Source organism: Apodemus sylvaticus, chromosome 23 (assembly GCF_947179515.1).
Source record: "Apodemus sylvaticus chromosome 23, mApoSyl1.1, whole genome shotgun sequence".
NCBI lineage: Eukaryota > Metazoa > Chordata > Mammalia > Rodentia > Muridae > Apodemus > Apodemus sylvaticus.
This window is the reverse complement of record NC_067494.1, coordinates 3,344,973-3,355,370: the sequence shown is the minus strand read 5'-3', so window position 1 is coordinate 3,355,370 and position 10,398 is coordinate 3,344,973.

The following is a 10,398-nucleotide window of genomic DNA, read 5'->3' as shown; positions in this document are numbered from 1 at the left end:
TGACATGTTTGCTTTTGTTTATAATACAATGTAAATCAAAAGGGTCTCACCTATCCCTGCCAGCTCTGTTTGTCTCACCTGGTTCATTGTAACAGTTTTCCCTGTTATATTCCCTGCTGTTTAGGAAAGAGATGGGGGAGAGAGAGAAACCCTTTGGGAACAATCATGCCCGAGAAAGTTATCAGTTCTTAAGTATGATGTGACCTCACCCTTTTACAATACATGGCATTTGCTGAGCACCAAATATTCGCTGTTTCTCTAATTGTGAAACCTCCCAAGGTTGGTTATTTCATTACATCTCTACAGAAAGAAACAGATTCAGATATTTTTCTTACCACTTACCCAAATGATAACAAAATTCAAATAAATGTCTAGTTCTAGAATCCTTAGGACAAATATTATTTTGCATTATTCACTTTTTTCATTTTTTTTAAAAAAGTTTAATACAATGTACAACAACAGGCCCCAGGATAGCACTTCATTCTAGCTATTAGCAAAGATGTTATAGCAGGGAATCCAGATGTTTGACAGGTTACAGGATAACATTTCATTCTAGGTGTAGTGGCAAAGATGTTATGGCAGGGAATCCAGATGGCTAAATAGGAATGGAAAAGTAGGGTCACCATTACCTCAGATGTGAGGAACAGCTTATTTTTTGCCAGATTTCTTAATTCCACCCGTGGCCTAGAGTCCCTTCCCAGCAGCCTTGGCTTTTGGCCCTTCGAGTTTCTTCTCTTCCACTTTTTGTTTCTGCTTGAAAGCCTTCCTTGTTCATCTCCTTGGCCTGCTTCTTGGGCTGTTTCAGGGGCTTCTTTTTGCCACCTTCCTAGCCCAACATGGTGCCTCCAGACCCTGATCCTAAGCCGGAAAGAACAAATATTTTTAAATGCATTGTTTTGTTTTGAAATAAATTCTCGTTAAGCACCTTAGGTTAGCCTCACCAGGGAATCGTCCTATGTCAAACCTCCTGGTACTGTGCTGACCATGCTTCTTTTTTGATGCTGAAGTTTTACTTGGAATAATTTACAATAATAGTTGTGACACTGGTGTTTGTTGATTTCATAATAACACTTAGTGTGACTTTAAATTCAGTGATGATTTTAAGTGAATTATGTTGTAATCAGAAACAGTAACGTAAGCTAGGTAAGAGTATGTGAACATTCAAGACATTTAATTCCCTTTGTGATTAACCACGTGGTCAGCAATCATGACAGTAGCTTTTCAGATCCTCACAAGTCTGAGGCAGGACTCAGAAGCAGAAAATTTGACCTCAACACATTTAAGTATTATCATTTTCCAAGTCTGTTCTTACACTTTCATATCACTCTGCTTTTTTTAATGGTGTGTGTGTGTGTGTGTGTGTGAGAGAGAGAGAGAGAGAGAGAGAGAGTAGTAGTAGTAGTAGTAGTAGTAGTAGTAATAGTAGTAGTAGTAGTAGTAGTAGTAGTAGTAGATGTATGTCTTATCCATGTAAGTATTTGGGTACTTGGGCTGCCTCTTGGGCCATGAGGAAGGTAGGTGATCTATAGATGCCTTTCAGAACTGCTTGTTTGACATTGAAAGCTTTTGATTTGACTTTGGCTTTGGTAAGGGCAGGAGTTTCATCCTTTATTCTTGGTGCTATCACAGTGGAAAGGTTTGTGTAGACATTTCACAACTGTCTGATGAATAAAAGAATGATTTTCAGATCCCAGGGGAAAACACTTTTGAGTTGTGAGAGTTGCACGATCACCAACAGAAGTGCTTTTTTAGTAAAGACTGTGAGTAGTAAAGGTCAGGAACTTTGTATGGGGGCGGGTGGGGGTGGCTATAACAAACACCAGAGCCTGATATTGTGAATTAGGAATTTAGGACCCTGTCTGTATGCTGCCATATGGGTATTGTCTTGCAATACAGGTTTGCACACAGTGGTTATAGGGCAAAACTTTTTCAGTTCTCTGTTCCTTGCCAAAATGTTTCTTCCTCAATAAGGCCAACTCTGACTAACTTTGCAACCTCAGTCTAACCCCTTCCTTCCTCTTTATCTTACTCGATTTTTTTTCTATTGCATGTCCTTTTCCACATACTTAAAATTAAATAGTAACATGTTACATGTATGTTAACCCTTACATTTAACTTAGGATGAATATTTATTTTTACTCCTTCATCTCCAGTGAATGCAGTCTCTACAGCAATTATCTTTTGTACCTGTTCATATACATACCAGCAGTAACTCTGCTACTCTATAGTAGTCAAGGACTACGATAAGAATTTTTGATGTAATAACTGGTAGGTTGGTTTCATTTACTAAGATGAAAAACTGTGAGACTAACAGATGTAGGAAGGGCAGGGGATATCAGGCATCCTGTTCTGGGCATGTTACTTTGAGATGCAATATCACCTGAGCTGATGGGTATGGGCTATTCTAAAACGCTTAATGTCTTAGACTAAAAAGGTTTCCTTTATATAAATACAGTCCTTGTTACAGTTACCACTGATGCAATGAGTTACCATGAACAAAGTAATTTGGGGGAAGAAAGTGTGTATTGGGTTTGTTTCATCATTACTGTTCATCATCTAAAGAAGTCAAGACAAGAACCCAAACAGGAACCTGGAGGCAGGAGCTGAAGCAGAGGCCCTGGAGAAAAAATGCTGCTCACTGGCTTGCTCCACATGGCCTGCTCAACCTGCTTTCTTATAGAAACTAGGACCACCCCACTGCAGTGGGCTGTGCTCTCACATCAGTCACTAATTTTAAAAAATGCCCTCAGGCTTATTGGTACATGCCTTTATTCCCAACACTTGGGAGGCAGGGCTAGTTAGATCTGTGTGAGTTTGAGGCCAGCCTGGTCTACAGAGTTAGTTCCAGGGCAGCAGAGCTATATAGTTAGATCCTGTCTTGAAATAAACAAACAAACAAACAAACAAACAAATGTCTTGGTCTCATTTGCATACATAGCAGACCAGCTGTATTTATATAAAGGAATGGTATATGCGTTGGCTAGTTTTTTGTCGTTTTAACACAACCTAGAGTCATTGGAGAAGAGGGTGTTGTAAATTAGTTGCTTTGTCAGCCTGCCTTTAAGTGATCCAGCCACAGTAGCTTATGCCATCACCCACTGCCACCAGGTATGGCACATATAAGGCCCTGGCCACACCTCTTCCTCTCCGCCTCTCTCATTCTGGGTAGTTGCAGGTAGTTTTAGAAACACACTACCGCCTTTGCCCAAGATCTGAGTCTGTGCTCTGCCCCCTCCTGGATCCCTTCGTTCCTTCTGGCTTCCACCAAGCTGCCAGCACTGCCCCAGCGTGTGTGTGTGTGTGTGTGTGTGTGTGTGTGTGTGTGTGTGTGTCCCTCCCTCCCCCCTTACTTGGCAAGGATACCGCTCTACCAGCCCACTCCCATGACCCTTACCCAGGACGGGTCACGTGACCAGCCCCACCTTGGCATCTGAACATAAAAACGCACTCAGCTGGTCACTCTTCAGCTTGCCTTGTGTGGCTGGGCGCAGGCAGAATCTCCTGCCTAGAAGGGCACTCCCTCATCAATGAATTATCCCCATCTCTCCTTCACAACCTTGACTACCCTCGGCCCTAGCTGTCCCCGAGGCCTTACAGGATCACCATGTCCCTTTTCCTCCAAGGCATGGCTGAAAAGCCCCTGCATCTTTCTCTGCATCTGCTTTTCCTCTTAAGACCTGGAAGTCCTACCTGTACCTTTCACCCAGCAAATGGCTCCTGGCCTTCTTTATTAACAAATCAAGAACCAATTAGGGAAATAGACCTTAGTATCAGTACCTCCCCTTACAATTCTGTCTTATTCATTCTCTCTTTCTGTCTATCTCTATCTCTCTCCTGTGCCCAGTTCAAGATGACCTTTCATTCTCCACGTTTGCCCCACCCCAATAAACTCTTGCCCTAAACTGTATGCATGATATGACTTTGTGACTTGACTCCAGCCAACAAAGGTACTTTTCTGTTGCTTTATCCTAACAGAGGGAGCCTCAGTTGAGGAAATGCCTCTATAAGATTTGTAGGCAAGCCTGCAAGGCATATTTTAAAATTCGTGACTGATGTGAGGAGAGAGCACAGCCCACTGCAGTGGGGTGGTCCTAGTTTCTATAAGAAAGCAGGTTGAGCAGGCCGTGTGGAGCAAGCCAGTGAGCAGCATTTTTTCTCCATGGCCTCTGCCTACACTTCTGCCTCCAGGTTCCTGTTTGGGTTCCTGTCTTGACTTCCTTAGATGATGAACAGTAATGATGAAACAAACCCAATACACACTTTCCTCCCCAAGTTACTTTGTTCATGGACTCACTGCATCAATGGTAACCGTAACTAGGACTGTATTTATATAAAGGAAAGAAAGATTACAGCGAGCCAGGTGATGGCTACTAAGCAGTGCTGTAGTTTATATATGGCTTAAATATCCCACTTTGGTGGGATAGAAGCTTGATCTTCAGCAAGACAGTGTTGAGAAGTAGCGGAACCTTTAAGAGGTGGGTCTAATCATAGATAACTGGGTCACTGGAGAGGTATCACCTTCATAAGATGCTGATGTAGTTCTCCAGGGAACTGCTATGGACTAATGATTTGTACTAATGATTTGAGATATAGACATATGCTCATACATACATACATACTGTAGGTACCTGAGGTCTACGACACCATGCAAAGCAATGTATAGGTCCGTTGCCCAGGCAACGGCTGCCATCTACCCAGAATTCCATAGCCCACCTTTACCTGTAATTACGTCACCACCGCTATATAACCTAGCAGCGCTCCTTTCCTCTCTCTATTTCCTTCCCTTCTCACTCCCTTTCCCGCCGGCTACCCCTCCCTTCTTAAATAAAGTCCACGTGGAACCATTTGGTCTAGCGTGCCTCATTGCGGTTCCTGGCTCCACCGCGGTCCGTGGCCCGGCGCCCGGGGTGCGCGCGTGTGTGCCGGCCAGCGGCAGCAGCTACAGAAGTCAACGCAGAAGCCAACAGACGCAGAAACCAACACATACTACACACATGCATGCATAATAAAACACGCTTGGCCTCTAAATCTCTCTTACTTCTTGCTTCTCCATAGGATCGCTCTCAGATATCTCACATGGTGATGCTATGTGCTACGAGGCCCTCCCCAGAGCTAAGTGGCGGCTGGTGCTGCTGGCACTGTTGTGCTGGCATTTCTTGTTGCTGGGCCTGCCATGCTGGCGTTGCCATGCTCTTCCTATTGTATTTTGCTTCTTCCTTGAGGGCACAAAGGTCCTAGCACCTACAGATCACTAGAGAAACCAGGAATGTTAGACACATGGGGCCTCTTCCCAACAAAGGAGATAAAACCCCTGTTTGACTGCCCAGAAGGCTGGGAGTGAATTGTGTTAAAGACCTGGTGACCTCTTTGCTATCTGTAGAGGCAGAGCTTACCCACCTTGTGCTATAGAAGCGACCTCACCCAGATCCTTTGACCATAACCTATCCTTGGGGGAGATGTCACATGTGCTTTATGACATGCTAACCTCTGGGCTATCTCAGTCAGAGACCACATTAGATTCTAGGCCTTTTACCTTCACGGTCACATGTACTTCGAAGTTTCTGTGTGGTCATACTTTAAGCTTTATTGTGCACCTGGAATTGGAACGATTATATTGCCTGGAAGCCTTTCCTAATCTGTACTGTTTTAAGTATGCTGACAATGAACTGCCTGCACTAGACTCTGTGATGTCTGATCCAGATAAACTAAGTCAATCTAAACCTGATTTTCTTTTTCTTTCTTTCTTTTTTATTTAAGGTTTATTTACTATGTATAGAGTACTCTGCCTGCATGTATGCCTACATGCCAGAAGGTATCAGATCACAGTATAGATGGCTATGAGCCACCACATGGTTGCTGAGAATTAAACTCAGGACCTCTGGAAGAACAGCCAGTGCTTTTAACATCTGAGCTATCTCTACAGCCAGCCCCTAAACCTGATTTTCATTTTCATTTTTTTTCCGGTTTTCTTCCCTATCTGGACACTTGAGTGTTTCCCTCTCTTTCCTTCCTTCCTTGTTTGATTTTTCAAGATCTAGCTATGTAGCTCTTGATGGCCTGGAACTTGCTGTGCAGGTCAAGCTAGTCTCAAGTGCATGTGAGTCAGGATGACCTTTCTTCTTTAGCTGTCTGGGTACTGGGAGTATAGGTATGTACCACCCAGATCTTACTTTCATGCTCTGACACTTCCAGATGTCTGAACTAAATGGCATCTCTTTGCTTATAAGAAACTCACCCTTGAATGTTGTTATTGTGAACGAAATGGACTAAGACACTTCTCAGAAATCCGTCATGCCAGTTGCATCCACACATAAATTGCGTAACTGACCCTGACCTCATCAGAATAAATATAATTACAGCACTGGAAAGGTAACCTTAAAAACAAAAACAAAAAACCCATAACCAATCTGACATGCCAATCTGACATTTAACTGACATGATTAATAGCTGGATATTTGAGTTTCAAAAGATAAGACCAGGCTAGAGATATGTTTTAGAATCTTCAGGGTACAGAACTTACACCCAACAAATTAGAAGAGATCACCAAGATAAAACCTTTCCAAAGACTAAATTTGGGCTACTGAAACTTTATGAGATCATAGCATTGACAAAAGGTTAAGTGGAAAAGCAAATAAACAAAGATAAATAAATAAATAATGAAAAACAGGGAGAATATCAATTGTGTCCTGAGGCTGAAACAGCGTTTCAAGCTGGAGAAGCTCATCAACTGTATAATGGCTGCTAGTAAGATAAGATAATGGTTGGGAGCAAAAATTAAATTAAATTAAATTAAATTAAATTAAATTAAATTATATTAAATTAAAGCAAGTTTAGGGTTGAGCTTTCTCCAAGCCAGATTCCAGTTGCTTTAAGAAAGAAAGGCTCCCGGTCGTGGTGGCGCAAGCCTGTAATCCCAGCACTTGGGAGGCAGAGGCAGGTAGATTTCTGAGTTCGAGGCCAGCCTGGTCTACAGTGTGAGTTCCAGGACAGCCAGGGCTATACAGAGAAACCCTGTCTCGAAAAAACCAAATCCAAAAAAAAAAAAAAAAAAAAAAAAAAAAAAGCAAAGAAGAAGAAGAAGAGGAGGAGGAGAGGAGGAGGAAGAGGAGAAGAAGAAGGAAAGAAAGAAAGAAAAAGAAAGAAAAGCAAGCAGCAAGTATGAACAGACCAAAGAAATCAATTTTAGGAAAAAAGAGACAGTACACAAAGGATATCAAAGACTGGTACAGTAATAAAGACAAGGTGAAAGGCTCGGGTGGTTGAGGAAATGAGGAAAGTGACTGCTGCCAAGAATACTTGTAATCTGTGCTCATCTCCCAGAGACCTCCATTCCTCAGAGCGAACAGTCCTGTGCCTCAGATTCTCTTCCTCTACAGTTGCTGCACTTTAAGTTCTTACATAGTTGCACTAGTTTCCAGTCCAGTGCAGAGATCTTCATTCATCTGCTCCGACACTACTACATTGTTTCACGATGGTATGCTGTTTGCAGCCCTTGTCTGACAGATGCTCTGTAGATGCACCCCCTGCCTCCTGCCATTAGAATGCAAACTGCCTGCATGTGGCATGTGGCTTTCTTTTCTGTAACATCCAGCTGAGCATCTGGCACACAGTAGGTAATGGCAAAACACTAATTGCTGGAATGACTAGATAGGTAGATTTTACAGTTAGGAAATCTACATTTTCTTGATGGTATCATACCTGGTTTTAATTTTAAATTAAACTTTATTTTTTGCTAGGTTCACCTTTCTCACTGAACTTCAAATGAATAATTTGTTTTTCTCTAATTATAGCTTCATGTGTCAATTAATAGTAATCTTCTAAGTAGAGCTGTTCCCTGGCAAACTGCCAAGGATGAAAGTCCCAGTCCAAGTGACACCCAAACCTTTGTTGAGAACTTCCTTGGGTTTCTTATCTCAGAGAAAAGCTAAATGTTTTCCGAGTGTTCAAAATAGATTCCATGAAATAAATTACCTACTGATTTAAAGTAAAGCTTTTTTAAAGTATCTATAAATGCCAAAACCATCATTGAAAGACAATTTGGGTAAATATATTTTGCAACATGTATGAGAAATAAAATTAATAATTCTAGCATAGGACAGTATTTTAGAAAACAATTAGAACAAATTGAAATTCTGTGGTAAAAGTTTCAGCAAAGTAGCTAGGTATGGTGTGAATGTGGGTTTTCCTGGTTTCTTGAGGCCTAAGCAAGGATAGTGTTGAATTGCAGATTAGCCTGAGCTAGAGATGAAAGGAAGGGGAGGGAAAGAGAGAGAAGCGAGTAGAAGACTAAGACTAAGACAAGAGGAACACTGTGAATTTAAGACCAACCTGGGCTACATAATGAATTCAAGGCTAGCCTATGTTGCATGACTTTGTCTCAAAATGCCAAGTATTAAAATTTAAAATGCACACACACACACACACACACACACACACAAACCTAAGCAACTAACCGGAACATAATTAGTAAAAAGTATAGTCGATACATCTATGGAAATATATTCAGACTTATTAGAAATCAAGTAATTCTGAAGTGATATTTTTCACAATGAAACTGGGAGAGATTTATAACTGCATTCAGAATTGTGAGGTCATAGGTAAACAAATGTCATATACAGAGATGCAATGTATGTCACACTCCTGATGATATCACAGAGGCTTTGAGGAGAGCAGATGGGAGGTGAAAGGTTAGGAGGAGTAAATAGCTTTGTGAGGGAGGGATGGGCCACTTCCTGTAACTGACAGGGGCAACAACAGGGAGAACTAAAGCAATTAGAAGAGCGCAAACTCCCTCCAAAACGGATGACACACACCCTCGGCTTCCTGGCTATTTTCACATCAAAGCTGATTTCCCATTTACACGCTAGGTCTCGTCCTTTCCTGCCCACTCAAGAGTATCACTTCAAAAATTCACTGTGCTGGGCATCTTTAGTTTTGTTCTCTCAGTGGCTCATCACTACTTGCAAAACATCCTATAACTTCTCTCACACTTTAAAAAAAATGTGCTTTTGTTTGTTTGTTTCTAAATTTACTTTCCCCAGCAACCTCTATTCCCTATTCCAAAGCACAATTTTGTATTAGCACAAAGTTTTTCCTTTGTTTTGTTTTTAAATAGGTATGTGGTGAGGTACAATAGCCAGCCAGTAGAGTCAGATATGGATGCCCAAGTTCTACAGCCTCCTTTCTCTGCCACTGTCTATATTTTTTGAGACAGAGTCTCTCACTGAGTCTCACTGTTTTAGTTAGACTGTCTGGCCAATGAACCCCTGGTATCCTCTTGTCAGAGCCTACCACCTTTGGGGTTATATGTACCCAAAACTGTGTGCAGATTTTACGTAAGTTCTGGGGATCCAAACTCAAGCCCTTGCCCATGCACAGCAAGTGCTTTACAAACTGACCTGGTTGCCATAGCCCTCAACAGGAAGTCTTCTTGAGCATCTCTTTCCCCACTCCTCCCTCTATTCTCAACTTACACCTTTTCAAAACTATTACTCCACCCACATTCCTGACACCCAAATTCGATGGTTAGTTCTCCATTCTTTTTCTCAGAACCATAAGAAGAGCCTGAGACCTGTTGGCAGTATTTGGAACATTTGTTTTTTAAATTATTCCCTCTGTTTTTAATATACCTACTGTAGTTATTTTTTGTTGTCCCTAAACCCTTTCTATGTTTTCTTTGCATTTCCCTTCTAATTGTCAGATTCCTAGTCCTTCACAGTTAATTGTTGGTCTTTGTCACAGACTTTTGATCCTGTCTGATGGCAACCGATCTTGCAGCTCCAATCCCATCATCTTTCTGTTTAAAATCCCCACTAATCATGAGACAATGTAACTTGCAGTGAAGGATAGAAAATAATACAGCCTAACTCTAATGACCCCAAGAAATCAGGAGTTTAAAATGCTATCTCACTTTGTTAGAAACTAGGTAAAAGGTCACATTCCAGAGCCCGCCCTTTGTTTAGACCTAGCAGAAAGGCCTTGAATAGGTGATCCTGGCCCCATAAGGTAACTGGAAATGGGCTAAGCTTATCTTGCTTCTGTAAACTTACGCCATTACCCCTAAGCAGGAGTTCACGCAGCTGTAGACATTATAGGAAACTAATTGGTCCACTGAGCGCGGGCTCCGATAATTTAAACTGATTGGCCTAAAAACTATGGAGTGGTACAAATCAATTGGCTCGCATTTCGCGGGCTCTCCATGCTAAGAAATGATTGGTTTGTGATTCGTGGGCTTTGTCGTAAACTTATAAAAGCTGTCGCAATTCGGCACTCGGGGTCCATAGTCCTCTGACCCTGCGTGGTGCATGGCTATGGAACCCAGAATTCTGGAAATAAAGAAATCCTCGTGCTATTGCATCGAGACTATTTCTCACGAGTGATTTGGGTGTCGCCTTCCAG